This window comes from Lithobates pipiens, unplaced genomic scaffold (genome assembly GCF_037356315.1).
Source record: "Lithobates pipiens isolate NorthernLeopardFrog02 unplaced genomic scaffold, aLitPip1_a1.2 Scaffold_27, whole genome shotgun sequence".
NCBI lineage: Eukaryota > Metazoa > Chordata > Amphibia > Anura > Ranidae > Lithobates > Lithobates pipiens.
Genome location: NW_027507788.1, coordinates 213866485 through 213882933, shown reverse-complemented (window position 1 = coordinate 213882933; position 16449 = coordinate 213866485). Strand labels below are relative to the sequence as shown.

The 16449-nt window shown below is 45.6% G+C and overlaps 1 protein-coding gene across 1 annotated transcript in view; it reads left to right on the top strand.

Annotated features, from left to right (window-relative positions):
- The window catches only part of MEGF6 (multiple EGF like domains 6), a 531150-nt gene that overhangs the window by 141940 nt on the left and 372761 nt on the right, over window positions 1–16449 (top strand). The gene's annotated exons all lie outside the window — the stretch shown is intronic.

The following is a 16449-nucleotide window of genomic DNA, read 5'->3' as shown; positions in this document are numbered from 1 at the left end:
ATAAGAACAAATACTGAGAATTACACCCAGCATACAGGACAAGAGAAGTGGCACTGTGCAGAGTCCATACATACAGAATAAGAACAACTACTGAGAATTACACCCAGCATACAGGACAAGAGAAGTGGCACTGTGCAGAGTCCATACATACAGAATAAGAACAAATACTGAGAATTACACCCAGCATACAGGACAAGAGAAGTGGCACTGTGCAGAGTCCATACATACAGAATAAGAACAAATACTGAGAATTACACCCAGCATACAGGACAAGAGAAGTGGCACTGTGCAGAGTCCATACATACAGAATAAGAACAAATACTGAGAATTAAACCCAGCATACAGGACAAGAGAAGTGGCACTGTGCAGAGTACATGCATACAGAACAAGAACAGATACCGAGAATTACACCCAGCATACAGGACAAGAGAAGTAGTACTGTGCAGAGTCCATACATACAGAATAAGAACAGATACCGAGAATTACACCCAGCATACAGGAGAAGATAAGTAGTACTGTGCAGAGTCCATTCATACAGAATAAGTACAGATATTGAGAATTACACCCAGCATACAGGATGAGAGAAGTGGCACTGTGCAGAGTACATACATACCACATAAGAACAGATACCGAGAATTACACCCAGCATACAAGACCAGAGAAGTAGTACTGTGCAGAGTCCATACATACAGAATAAGTACATATACTGAGAATTACACCCGGCATACAGGACAAGATAAGTGGTACTGTGCAGAGACCCTACATACAGAATAAGAACAAATACTGAGAATTAAACCCAGCATACAGGACAAGAGAAGTGGCACTGTGCAGAGTACATACATACAGAACAAGAACAGATACCGAGAATTACACCCAGCATACAGGAGAAGAGAAGAAGTACTATGCAGAGACCATACATACAGAATAAGAACAAATACTGAGAATTACACCCAGCATACAGGACAAGAGAAGTGGCACTGTGCAGAGTCCCTACATACAGAATAAGAACAAATACTGAGAATTACACCCAGCATATAGGAGAAGAGAAGTAGTACTATGCAGAGTCCATACATACAGAGTAAGAACAGATACTGAGAATTACACCCAGGACAAGAGAAGTAGTACTGCGCAGAGTCCATACATACAGAGTAAGAACAGATACTGAGAATTACACCCAGGACAAGAGAAGTAGTACTGTGCAAAGTATATACATAAAGAATAAGAACAAATACTGAGAATTACACCCGGCATACAGGATAAGAGAAGTAGTACTGTGCAGAGTCCATACATACAGAATAAGAACAGATATTGAGAATTACACCCAACATACAGGATGAGAAAAGTAGTACTGTGCAGAGTCCATACATACAGAATAAGAACAGATACCGAGAATTACACCCAGCATACAGGAGAAGATAAGTAGTACTGTGCAGAGTCCATTCATACAGAATAAGTACAAATATTGAGAATTACACCCAGCATACAGGATGAGAGAAGTGGCACTGTGCAGAGTACATACATACCACATAAGAACAGATACCGAGAATTACACCCAGCATACAAGACCAGAGAAGTAGTACTGTGCAGAGTCCATACATACAGAATAAGTACATATACTGAGAATTACACCCGGCATACAGGACAAGATAAGTGGTACTGTGCAGAGTCCCTACATACAGAATAAGAACAAATACTGAGAATTAAACCCAGCATACAGGACAAGAGAAGTGGCACTGTGCAGAGTACATACATACAGAACAAGAACAGATACCGAGAATTACACCCAGCATACAGGAGAAGAAAAGTGGCACTGTGCAGAGTCCATACATACAGAATAAGAACAAATACTGAGAATTACACCCAGCATACAGGACAAGAGAAGTGGCACTGTGCAGAGTACATACATACAGAACAAGAACAGATACCGAGAATTACACCCAGCATACAGGATAAGAGAAGTAGTACTGTGCAGAGTCCATACATACAGAATAAGAACAGATATTGAGAATTACACCCAACATACAGGATGAGAAAAGTAGTACTGTGCAGAGTCCATACATACAGAATAAGAACAGATACCGAGAATTACACCCAGCATACAGGAGAAGATAAGTAGTACTATGCAGAGACCATACATACAGAATAAGAACAAATACTGAGAATTACACCCAGCATACAGGACAAGAGAAGTGGCACTGTGCAGAGTCCCTACATACAGAATAAGAACAAATACTGAGAATTACACCCAGCATACAGGACAAGAGAAGTGGCACTGTGCAGAGTCCATACATACAGAATAAGAACGGATACCGAGAATTACACCCAGCATACAGGACAAGAAAAGTGGCACTGTGCAGAGTCCATACATACAGAATAAGAACAAATACTGAGAATTACACCCAGCATACAGGACAAGAGAAGTGGCACTGTGCAGAGTCCATACATACAGAATAAGAACAAATACTGAGAATTAAACCCAGCATACAGGACAAGAGAAGTGGCACTGTGCAGAGTACATGCATACAGAACAAGAACAGATACCGAGAATTACACCCAGCATATAGGAGAAGAGAAGTAGTACTATGCAGAGTCCATACATACAGAATAAGAACAAATACTGAGAATTACACCCAGGACAAGAGAAGTAGTACTGCGCAGAGTCCATACATACAGAGTAAGAACAGATACTGAGAATTACACCCAGGACAAGAGAAGTAGTACTGTGCAGAGTATATACATAAAGAATAAGAACAAATACTGAGAATTACACCCAGCATACAGGACAAGAGAAGTGGCACTGTGCAGAGTCCATACATACAGAATAAGAACAACTACTGAGAATTACACCCAGCATACAGGACAAGAGAAGTGGCACTGTGCAGAGTCCATACATACAGAATAAGAACAAATACTGAGAATTACACCCAGCATACAGGACAAGAGAAGTGGCACTGTGCAGAGTCCATACATACAGAATAAGAACAAATACTGAGAATTACACCCAGCATACAGGACAAGAGAAGTGGCACTGTGCAGAGTCCATACATACAGAATAAGAACAAATACTGAGAATTAAACCCAGCATACAGGACAAGAGAAGTGGCACTGTGCAGAGTACATGCATACAGAACAAGAACAGATACCGAGAATTACACCCAGCATACAGGACAAGAGAAGTGGCACTGTGCAGAGTCCCTACATACAGAATAAGAACAAATACTGAGAATTAAACCCAGCATACAGGACAAGAGAAGTGGCACTGTGCAGAGTCCATACATACAGAATAAGAACAAATACTGAGAATTACACCCAGCATACAGGACAAGAGAAGTGGCACTGTGCAGAGTCCATACATACAGAATAAGAACAAATACTGAGAATTACACCCAGCATACAGGACAAGAGAAGTGGCACTGTGCAGAGTCCATACATACAGAATAAGAACAAATACTGAGAATTACACCGTGCATACAGGACAAGAGAAGTGGTACTGTGCAGAGTACATACATACAGAATAAGAACGGATACCGAGAATTACACCCAGCATACAGGACAAGAGAAGGGGCACTGTGCAGAGTACATACATACAGAATAAATGATAGATACCAAGAATTACACCCAGAAAGTCCCAGACACATCTAATGTAAGTCTTTATTGCATATGATGAGAGTTTAGAAAAATAATCCACCACAGTTCGGGGTTCGCACCTCCCCCTTTATCAGGGCTCATGCTGGCAATGATGAATAAAGAGTGAAGGACTGAAATGATGACAGTACGGACTGACTGGTGCCTTGGGTCAGTGTAAATTTAGTATCTGCTCTTATCCAGGTGAGAGTTTTTTTGAACACCAGTTATCTCCAGTGATTTTAGAAAGAGCTGACGGGGCTGACGGGGCTGTAACTCTATTGATTAAAGCGCCATTAAGTGTGGCAGATATCTGGCTGGTATCGAGTTGATGCTAAAATGTGATTGAATAAATACATAAATGCCAACTGTCCCAGATTTGCCGGGATAGTCCCACATCCCGGACCTGTTGCAGATTTTCTGGGACAGTCCCCACATCTCGGATCTGTCCTTAATTTGTCGGGATGGTCCCACACTCCGGACATGTCCCGGATTAGCCGGGACAGTCCCATGTCCTACACCTGTCCCAGATTAGCCGGGATGGTCCCGCATCTCAGAACTGTCCCAGAATCACAGCCTCGACCTTGTTTAAGTTCCTGTCGTTACTAATTTTAAAAGGTGATATCCAGGTTTGTAAGGGCACTTGGTGCACACAAAGTGGATTTATATCCTCTGTGGTTATTAAGGAATACATTTAAGATAAAAGTTTTCCTGCAGTTTCAAGAAGTACGTGCCTGCAGCTCATACTCAAGAGTTAAATCTCCTCGAACTCTGTTTGCCTTTTTTATTAAATAAATGAAAATCTGACAGATTATTTTTCCAGATAGGTGAAGTCAACATTATAAACAATTATAGTTTCCTCTCTCATTTCAATTTACATTTCAATTTGATGATATCGAACGCGTGTGAAAATGGAAGAATGGTTGCTCTGCATTCGTGAGTCGTGTTGACACTAAAGGATTCTGTCAAAACACAAACACGCATTGCATATTTTATTTACGTGTGGACTGCCGAGGCGGGTATGTGGATGGTCTTAAAGAGGAAGTAAACCCTGATGGGTTTACTTCCTTTTTCATTCCCTGCAAAGGTAAAGCATAATGGACTACTATGCATCGCATCGCATCGCATAGTAGTCCATTATGTGTCACTTACCTGACACAGGAGCCAGCGAAGTCACCGCTGCCCCCTGTAGTCCGGCGCATCCATCTTCTCGGTGGGTCTCGCCGCTCCGCCGATGTCATTCGGCGAAGCCGCGATGACGTCACTCCCGCGCATGCGCAAGGGAGCCGCCACTCGCGGCATATCGCCGTTGACCGCGGCACGCTCAGTGCGCCTGCACAGTAGACAGCGGTGCCTGTCTTTCGGCAAATATCTCCTAAAACAGTGTAGGTTTAGGAGATATTTCTTGGACCTACAGGTAAGCCTTAATCTAGGCTTACCTGTAGGTCAAAGTGTGTTGTAAGGGTTTACAATCACTTTAAAGATGCCGTCTTTCTTTGAGGTTTGTGATTGGAGCGCTGGGAAGTGACGGTTGACACTACAGTGAACTAAAAGTCTTTCATATTATGCCATTGTGTGATGGTTCTTGATAGAGGAGGAGGCAGCTGCTTTCCCTTTCAAAGTCTTTCAAACCTTGGGGGAATTCAGAGAACATTGCCCTAGAGAGAGCCACTGGGTGGTGGCAGCTTTGCAAGAACTTGATCCTCCTTTTGGAGGATCTGGGCACAAGGTCCAAATTCCCTGATAGAGTCTTTGAAGGTTCTCATCTTTTCAGGTCATGGTACATCTAGTAGTAGTTAGTCACGTTCAACTGGACATGTTCTGCAACATTGAAGACTTTACGTAGGCACTTAATGAGTTCCAGTGAGTGCCAGGAACACATCACAGCATTTATATCCACACAGGTGTAGCACTGCCCCCCCAAGGGGGTTGTGAGTATAGTCTTCCCTGGGCCTCCCTCTGATTATCCTGCAGTCAGACACTAGGGTATTTTCACAAGACCACCCGCACACTCTTCTGCTCGTTATCCAATGATCAGTCTAGGGTATTTGTTTTTTTTTAGCATTTATTGGTAGAACTTGGAAAGGAGAAGGGATTAGTGGGATACTCCAACTTGAATTATACACAGATATCTCTGGTTGGGGGGACTCGGAGTACCCTCCCTCCCAGGGGTGGACTGACAACTCATGGGGCCCCGGGCAATAGGAGATTATGGGGCCCCCGGGTAATAGGAGATTATGGGCCCCCCCAGGCAATCAGAGATTATAGGGATATATTATACAGTATACACAACCACACACACACAGTATACAATCACACAGTATACACAGACATGTTTCTATTGGCTGAGAAGGTATTGGAGACTGGGGCAGCTATAATTTTTTAGACCAACAAAATGGCGGTAAGGGGCATTTAAGAGACAGATGTAAAAAAAAACAAAAAAACACAGATTTTTACATACTGTCACTGGTTTTACTGAGGCTGGCAACCCTGATGGGGCCCCCTAGTGGCCCGGGGCCCTCGGGCAATGCCCGAGTAGCCAAATGGTCAGCCCGCCCCTGCTCCCTCCATAAATACTATGAGGCCATAGCCTTGCAGCGGATATTGGACTGGCATCATTATGGGTTCCCCTAAAGAAATTTCTAGCTGGTCGTAATTTATCTCATGCCCCTTGGCTCCCTCAGGAATGTCTGGAACTTTCAGATTTCATGTACCCTACCACCGCCCATGTGCTAAAGTTGTGGGATGTTCTGAATCTCAGGAACTGTTGTCTCCCCCAGTATCTCCACTTGCTGCCCTGGAGTGGGGGGTTTCCCCTGGTTCAGTCTAGGAGAACATCTCTCCTATTTTCGCACATGGGCGAGGGATGGGTATATACGGTGTGGAAGGTTTGTACATAATCAGGGACTGGTCTCATTGGATTGGCTCCGAGATTAATTTGGCCGCTTCCCAATGCATGACTGGCGTTACAGACAGCTACACCATTTTGTCTGCAGTTTGCCCCAAGCCATCCGACCCCTGTCCTCCCTGACACCATTTTAGAAGCTATGTATGTAGGCTGCTCCTGTTCCCCACTCTATCTTGGTCCTCTATGGAATGCTGCAGTCAGCTGCATCTCGGAGTAAGCCAGTCTACATACGGGAGTGGGAGAGAGACTTGCCGTATTCGTTCACGTTAGTCCAACTGGACCACCTCTATAGCCTTACCCATAAGAGTTCTGTGGACACAAAGATGCAGGAAAATTGTTTTAAACTGTTGACCCGCTGGTATAGAGTTCCTGCTAATCTGGCCAGGATTTTCTCGGCCACCTCTGATGCCTGCTGGAGGGTCTGAGGGCTTCTAGGCACTTACCTACACATTTGGTGGACGTGCCCGAGGCTCCATCCATATTGGCAAGATATCAGAGCCCAGATTAAGGTGATTTTGGATATTGAAATGCCTGATTCTCCCTCTGAGTTTTTGCTGCATCCATCCCTCTCAGCCATTACCGTAAGTCGGTTTTGCCTCACCTCTTGAATGTGGCCAGGCGACTGATCCCCGTCCATTGAAAAACAGCTCATGTTCCTGGGCAAGCTGACTGGATCCACTCGGTCAACAACATTATGGCGGCGGAGGAGTGGGTGACAACATGTAGGGGTCGACATGAGAAGTTCTACGGTATCTGGGCCACTTGGATACATTACATGTCCAGTGTCTTGCAGATCCCACAGCCATCTTCCTCTGGGCCCTCTACACCTCCACAGCCGGGGATAAATTAAATTCATTTAGACTAATTTGGCATCATTTTGTCGCAGATAGGGGCGGGTTTGCTGAAGATTCATAGAATATTTTCAATTTTACAATTTCGCACTCAGTTATGGTGCTGATTGTCTTCGTTTTATTTTATTTTAATGTTTGTGAGTTGCCCTTTCCTCCCCTCTCTCTTTTCCTCCCCCTCCCTTCTTGGTTCAACGTATGGGCTCCTAGCTTATGTTGGGTACAATCATTTCTGGGGACGATCCCCAGGGGCTCTTCTTGGGGAAGTGAAGTGTTTTTATAATTTACATAATTGGACTTATTGCCCTTCTGGGCTTCTTTTTTCTTCTGTTTTATGTAAGCTTAACGTTTATGAAAATTAAATGAAGATTATTAAAAAAGAAAAGAAAAAAAAAAAGAACTATGCACAGATGAGGACAACTCTAATTTGGCCTCATTAAACTGAATTGGATGGCGGACTCTCTGCTAAACCACACTGTAGTTATATGGAAGAATAAGTCCTTTGCTTGCTCTGGCAGCAGACTCAATGAACTATAATTCCTTGGGACACTCACCAGTATCCCCTTTGGCTGACACCCGTCCATTGACTTTATTAGCTTGAAGGGATGGCCCTCATAGAACAGGCCCCTAGACGCAGATCTGTACTCACAGTAGCCAGGAACAGGTCCTCCTAGTTGCGTCTCCCTCTAATGCCGCGTACACACGACCGGACTTTCCTGTAGACCAAATCCGACGGAATCAGTCCGGCGGACAATCCGATCGTGTGTGGACTAATCCGATCGTTTTTTGAAAAAAAGAATCAGACGGGCCTAGAAATAGAACATGTTTCAAATCTGTCCGACGGACTCAATTCCTATCGGGAAAACCATTCGTCTGTATGCTGGTCCGACTGACCAAATACGACGCAAGGGAAGCTATTGGCTACTGGCTATTGAACGTCCTTTTTTTAGTCCTGACTTATGTCATCACGTTCAAAACGAACGGACTTTCGAACAGATTTAGTCCGTTCCTGTGTGGGCAAGTCCGTTCGTTCAGAAGGTCCGTCAGAACTCCGCCAAAAGTCCGTCAGGAAGACCGTCGGACCTAGTCTGCCGGAAAGTCCGGTCGTGTGTACGCGGCATTAGTCAGCTCTGCAGGACATCTGGTTTGCAGCTTCTGCGGCTCCAGCCCTCAGGTCCACTACCTGGGGCCACGTGGCAGCCTGTACAGTGGAGGGGCAGCAGCCCCCTCCCTCCTATTTGACAGGGATTCTGCAAATACCATTTGAAGTATTGGCATTATGTCCGTAAGTTGCTTAACCACTTCCCACCCGGACAATGCACATATACGGCCGGGTGGGAGCCGTCTACTTCTGATAGGACGTTCAGGAACGTCCTTTAGAAGGAGCGGGATCGCGCGCACGCGTGCCCGCGCAGCGGCGCGATCCCGATGTGCTCGTGTCACCCGGACACGGCGTATCTCAGATCGGCAGGAGGGCTCTGTGATTGGCCCTCCTGATCACATGACGGCCGTGTCCAATCACGGCCGTCATGTGATGTAAACAAACAGCCGGTTGCTAGGCAATCGGCTCCTCCTCTCCTCACACAGAAGTCATCGCTAAGGAGAGGAGAGCAGATCGCTGCAGCCGGCTGATGATCAGTGAGTATGAGCTGTTTTTTACAGCTTTTTACTCACTGATCACCAGTCTAGTGTAAACACACAACACACCACACAGTATAAACACAATGTCTCCACACATGTCCCCAAAACATACATGTCCCCAAATAATAAAAACACATGTCCCTAATAATAAAAACATGTCCCCCACATATGTCCCACTAAAATCACATGTTCCAATGATTATCTGCACACATATGTACGTGATCACCTGCACACATCTGTACATGATCATTTGTGTACATATGTCCGTGATCACACAAACCAATTATTATACACTTAACGGGATTTTTTTTACCAAAAACATGTAGCAGAATACATTTTGGCTTAAATTTATGACAAAATTTGATTTTATTGGATTTCTTTTAAAATAGAAAAAAGAAAATATTGTTTTTTTTTCCAAATTTCCTCTTTTTTTGTGCTTATATCGCTTATAGTCGTGAATAAATACCACCAAAATAAAGCTCTATTTGTGCGAACAAAATGATAAAAATTTCATTTGGGTACAGTGTAGCACGACCGCGCAATTGTCACTGAAAGCGCTAGAGCGATGAAAGCTGAAAATTGGGCTGGGAAGGAAGGGGGCGAAAGTGCCCTGTATTGTAGTGGTTAAGTAGTACTGGCAGGTATTCTATGACTACCATTGGAAGTGAGTTCCATTGGAAGTTCTGGCAGGAATTTTGTGAATACTATTGGAAGTACTGGCAGGGATTCTGTGAGTTCCATTTTAAGTACTGGCAGGGATTCTGTTGGTTTTATTGGAAGTACTGGCAGGGATTCTGTGGGTTCCATTGTAAGTAATGGCAGGTATTCTGTGAATACCGTTAGAAGTACTGGCAGGGATTCTGCAAGTTTCATTGGAAGTACTGGCAGGGGTTCTAGAAGTCCTGGCAAGGTATCTGGAAGGGTTGTAAAAATATGAAATGCTGATGTTCTTTCTTTTTTTAATTAAGGCCATTATCTTTCAATATTAAAGGGGTTGTAAAAGTACGTGTTTTTTCACCTTAAAGCGGGAGTTCCGCCGTTTTTTTTTTTTTAAGCCAGCAGCTACAAATACAGCAGCTGCTGACTTTTAAAATAGTGACACTTACCCGCCCAGCGCGCCCGCGATGTCGGCACCCGAAGCCGATCTCTCGATCGTCACTCGGGTGCTGCCGCCGCCATCTTGGGTATGGGAATCAGGAAGTGGAGCCTTTCAGCTTCATTTTCCGGTTCCCTACTGCGCATGCGCGAGTCGCGCTGCGCAATAAGGATGGACCCGCTGCCTCTGGGATCTGTGTGTTTCCCAGCAGGCAGCGGGGGACTTTCGGAAAGGGGCGTAGATCTACGCCCCTTTCCGCAGAGAGCTATCCCGGAAGTGGGTGCAGTTACCTGGATTATCAAGGTAACTGCACCCCCCTCCCCCCTGAAAGGTGCCAATTGTGGCGCCGGAGGGGGGGAGGATTCCAATGAGCGGAAGGTCCACTTTAGGGTGGACCTCCGCTTTAATGCATTCTATGCATTAAGGTGAAAAAACATCCGACAATACCTGACCCCCAACCCCCCGTTTTACTTACCTGACCCCTCGAAAGTACTGCGCTCGCCCCCGACATCCTCTTTGCCGCTCAGCCTGGCCGTTGATTGGTTACAGTGGATGGATTGAAAGCAGCGCAGCCACTGGCTCGCGCTGCTGTCAATCACATCCAATGAAGCGGCACGCCGGGGATCGGGGGCCGAGTGATAGAGTGAGCGGCTATGGCCGCCGGCTGTATCACGGGAGCTCGCCCGCAAGCACTCCACACCATGCGAGGGAGCTCACATGAAAGTGTTGAGTCCTTGCAGGGGGGAGCCGAGACAGCCGCCAAGGGACCCCAGAATAGGGTTGCCACCTGTCCAGGATTCACCCGGACAGTTCGGGTTTGGAATCATGTGTCCGGGTTTCAGACAGCCTGAAACCCGGACACATTATTTAGACTGGACTATGGCCTCCCAGCAGGGTTGCTGGCTGCATTTGTCTAAGCAGAGAGCGTCTGTTACACATTTTCACTATGCCCAAAGCCAGCACTAACAATCCCCACCCCCCCCCCCCCAAACACACACACAGAAGGGAGAGGAGAGAGGGCTAGACCTGCACCTCTTTCCCCCACCCCCAACCCTCTGTGTCTGCCCACACTCCAATCCCTGGCGCTGTGCCTCAGAAAAGGAAAGTTGGGGCTGGAAATTTGAAGTACAGCAACCTCAAATACATCTGGATTGAGAAGAGCTGACTGCCAAGGGGTGAGTGAGCTCACCATCCATCCCTGTCTGTAACTGAAGTCCCCCCCCCCCACTTCTCTCTCCTGCCTCTAAGTAAGTACACTAAGGTAAATCAGAGTTCTCACAGCACCCCTTACATCAGAGTTCCCCTTTACACCAGAGGCCACAGTGTTTCCCCTTACATCAGAGTCCTCTCCGTACATCAGAGTTCTCGGTGTTCCCCCTTAGATCGGGGTTCCCAGAGCATCCTTTATGTTAGAGGTCCCAGAGTTCTCCCTTACATCAGAGTTCTCGGTGTTCCCCCTTAGATCAGGGTTCCCAGAGCATCCTTTATGTTAGAGGTCCCAGAGTTCTCCCTTACATCAGAGTTCTCGGTGTTCCCCCTTAGATCAGGGTTCCCAGAGCATCCTTTATGTTAGAGGCCCCAGAGTTCTCCCTTACATCAGAGTCCCCCCTTACAGTGAAAGGGAACTCTGCAAGTTCAAATGTAAAAGGGGAACTCTGTGGACCCTGATGTAAAGGGGGACTCTTGTTATTAACGTCATATGATTATGATTCAATAGCAAAATATATGTATCGTTTATACTATAAAAAAAATTGCTGTGTGCCGCTAAAGTGTTCGGGTTTGATTTGAAGAAAAGGTGGCGACCCTACCCCAGAAGACCAGGTTTGGGGCCACTCTGTGCAAAAGGAGCTGCACAGTGGAGATAAGTATAACATGTTTGTTATAAAAAAATAAAAAAATGATATATAATAATAATAAATAAATAATATAAATATATATATATATATATATATCTTAAGTGATCCTTTAAGAAGCTAATTTAAAGTTGACCTTATTTTACCTAAACTACCCAACCAGTCTCTTTAGTTAAAACCTAATAGGGCCTCATCAGAGCAGAGCAGAAGAGAGAGGAGGGGAGGTTGATGAGGCTAATGAGTTCTTTAAAAAAAAACAAGCTTTTTCAACGGAGCAGCTAAGAATAGACTAGTAAACCTGTGAATAAGAACATAAAAATCGACTTGACCAGAGATATGAAAATTAGGCAAATATTTTCTTACTTTTTTTTTTTTTTTTAGCCCCGATGACATATGTTATACTATATAATATATACACAGCCCCTTTAAACAAACGAGGAAGCCCCAGCCTGCACTCTCATTGTGCATTTACAATCCTGTTCTGCTCTTGTGTTTAATGGCATTAATAGGACATTAACACACGGCCATTACAGTGCGGTAAAAACAGATCGTAGACCTCCAGATGTGCCATCCGGCTTCTCCTTCCAGATGGTGCACTTGTCACTAACGGCAAATAGCCGGCTAACAGTGCGCTTGGGAGCTCTCAAGTCGCAACCCGTACAAACAGATTAGGAAAACGATCAGAGCAGCGCACAGCAAATCGGTCGTGAGAGAAGACTTTCCCCTTACGAGCCTGAAGTATATTTTTGCTGTTGTATTTATCAGCTCCTGCGCGAAGCGGCGGAGGCAATCTGGACGTTTTGCAAGCGATTAGGCAATAAGTTGTTTGGCTCGTCCTGCCAAAACGCTCAGCCGCCGCTGATATGCCATTGACTCAAACTGTCTGCGGATTTAACGTTTAGTCATCTGGTCTTCCAGGACACCTAAAGCCATTTATTACATGTGTGGTGCATATGTGTGTCTGGGGCTGTGCTACAACAGTAACCAGAAATTTTGGATTGAAACGTTGCAAGTCTGCATAAACAAATTATCTTAACAAGTCACAAAATAGAGCAACAGGGTCAGTTAAAAAAAAAAAAAAGCTCCGCCTTTTTTAATGAAATGTCCGCCTTTAGTATAATGCTACAAGCTTGGCACACCTATTTTTGGGCAGTTTCTCCCATTCATCTTTGCAGGACCTCTCAAGTTCCATCAGGTTGGATGGGGAGCGTCGGGACACAGCCATTTTTAGATCTTTGCAAAGATGTTCAATCGGGTTCAAGTCTGGGCTCTGGCTGGGCCACTCAAGGACATTCACAGAGTTGTCCCATAGCAACTCCTTTGTTATCTTGGCTGTGTGCTTAGGGTCGTTGTCTTGCTGGAAGATGAACCTTCGCCCCAGTCTGAGGTCCAGAGCGTTGTGGAGGAGGTTTTCACCAGGGATATCTCTGTACATTGCTCCATTCATCTTTCCCCCGATCCTGACTAGTCTCCCAGTTCCTGGCGCTGAAAAAGATCCCCACTACATGATACTGCCACCACCATGCTTCACTGTAGGGATGGTATTGGCTAGGTGATGAGCGATGCCTGGTTTCCTCTAGACATTCCCTACACTGGCTCCCAATCACCCAGCAAATTAAATTCAAAATACTAACCACAACATACAAAGCCATTCACAACTCTGCCCCTAGCTACATCACCAATCTTGTCTCCAAATATCACCCAAATCGTCCCCTCCGTTCTTCTCAAGACCTCCTACTCTCAAGCTCTCTCGTCTCCTCCTCCCATGCTCATCTCCAGGATTTTTCCAGAGCCTCTCCCATCCTCTGGAACTCGCTACCTCCACTGGTCCGGCTATCCCCCCTACTCTTACTACCTTCAGGCCATCCCTGAAAATTCATCTATTCAGGGAAGCCTACCATGTCTAAAACTCTCCTATCACTTCCATCAGCTCATTCCCAACAGTTATAATCTTTTGTACCACCTGCCCCACCCTATTAGATTGTAAGCTCTTCTGAGCAAGGCCCTCTTAATCCTCTTGTATTTTATTGTATTGTAAATGTAGTGTTTCCTTTTTATATTGTAATGCGCTGCGTAAATTGCTGGTGCTATATAAATCCCGAATAACAATAATACTAATAACCAGGAAATTTTGTTTCTCATGGTCTAAGAGGCCTTCAGGTGGTCTGTTGTGTGCCTCTTACTGAGGAGAGGCTTCTGTCTGGCCACTCTACCATACATGCCTGATTGGTGGAGTGCTGCAGAGTAGGTTCCTCTGGAAGGTTCCCTCTCCACAGAGAAATGCTGGAGCTTTGTCAGAGTTACCATCTGGTTCTTGGTCACCTCCCTGACTAAGGCCCTTCTCTCTCGTTCGCTCAGTTTGGCCAGGCGGTCCGCTCTGGGAAGAGTCCTGGTGGTTCCAAACTTCTTCCATTTACAGATGATGGAGGCCACTGTGCTCATTAGGACCTTCAATGCTGCAGACATTTTTCTGTACCCTTCCCCAGATCTGTGCCTCCATACAATCCTGTCTCGGAGGTCTACAGACAATTCCTTGGACTTCATGGCTTGGTTTGTGCTCTGACATGCACTGTTACCTGTGGGACCTTCTATAGATAGGTGTGAGCCTTTCCAAATCATGTCCAATCAACTGAATTTACAACAGGTGGGCTCCAATCAAGTTGTAGAAACATCTCCAGGATGATCAGTGGAAACAGGAGGCACCTGAGCTCAATTATGAATGTCATGGCGAAGGCTGTGATACTTATGTACATGGGATTTTTTCATTTTTTATTTTTAATAAATTTGCAAAGCTTTCAAACAAACTTCTTTCACATTGTCATTATGGGGGATTGTTTGTAGAATTTTGAGGAAAATAATGAATTTAATCCATTTTGGAATAAGGCTGTACATAAAATGTGGAAAAAGTGAAGCGCTGTGTATACTTTCCGGATGCACTGTATTGAAGCAACATCCACACACATAGGACACAACGTTAGAGATGATTTATTCTTCCAGAGCAAATACACCTTTTGCACACTGGTACAGACTAGTATGCCAATGTTTCTCTTCTCTCTGTTTCTGTCCCTTACTCAGTACTGATGGAGGGGAGCAGCGGGGGGCAAATAAGAACGCTGTGCAGGTTCCCGACGTCCTCCTTATCAACCAATGATGTCATTGGTTGTTAGTATGCCAGCAGGTAGAAGGTTGTAATGGTGCACAATGCATTACACAAATGTACCCCCCCCCCCCCATACCACCTTCTCCCTCTTTAGAGCCGGAGGAATCAAACTTTTCAGTACAAGGGCCTCATCCTATATTCTAAAAATATTCATGGATGAAAAAAAATCTAATTTATAAATATACGCACTACCAGGAGTAACTTTACATCAGAATCCCCCATCATATCAGAACCCCCCCCTTCACACCAGAGGTCCTCCTTCACACCAGAGGTCCTCAGTCACACCAGAGGTCCTCCTTCACATCAGAGGTCCTCCCATTACATCAGAGGCCCTCCTTCACATCAGAGGTCCTCCCATTACATCAGAGGCCCTCCTTCACATCAGAGGCCCTTCCTTTCAAGCACCCCCCTTTACATCAGAGTCCTCCCTTCACATCAGAGGTCCTCCCTTCACATCGGAGGTCCTCCCTTCACATCAGAGGTCCTCTCATCACATCAGAGGTTGCACCTTTCACATCAGAGGTCCCCCTTTGACATCACAGGCTCCAAATTACACATCAGAGGTCCTCCCATCACATCAGAGGCCCCTGCTTTAACATCAAAGCTCCACCCTTTACATCAGAGGTTCCCCTTCGCATCAGAGGTCCTTCTTCGTATCAGAGGTCCTCCCATCACATTAGAGGCCCATCCTTTCACATCAGAGTTCCATCCTTCAAGTCAGAGGTCCCCCTTTCACATCAGAGGTCACGCCTCTCACATCAGAGGTCCTCCCATCACATCATAGGTTCCCCAATCACATCAGAGGTTCCCATTTCACTCCAGAGGTCCCCCCTTTCACACCAGAGGTCCCCCCTTTCACACCAGAGGTTCCCCCTTTCACACCAGAGGTTCCCCCTTTCACACCAGAGGTCCCCCCTTTCACACCAGAGGTCCCCTCATCACCTCAGAGGTCCCCTCTTTCATATCAGAGGTCCCCCTTTCATATCAGAGGCCCCTCCTTTCATGTCAGAGCTCCATCCTTCACATCAGAGGTGCCACCTTTCACATCAGAGGTCCTCCCATCACATCAAAGGTTCCCCATTACATCAGAGCTACCCCTTTCATTCTGGAGGTCATCTCTTCACATCAGAGGTTCCCCATCACATCACAGGTCTCCCCTTCACATAAGAAGTCCACCCTTCACATCAGAGGTCCTCCCTTTCACATCAGAGGTTCCCCTTTGCAGAGTACATAATGTACAGTGTAGTGTAGAGCAGAGTATATAACGCACAGCACAGTGTGTGAACATATACAGGTCTACAGGATCAGTTCCCACCAGC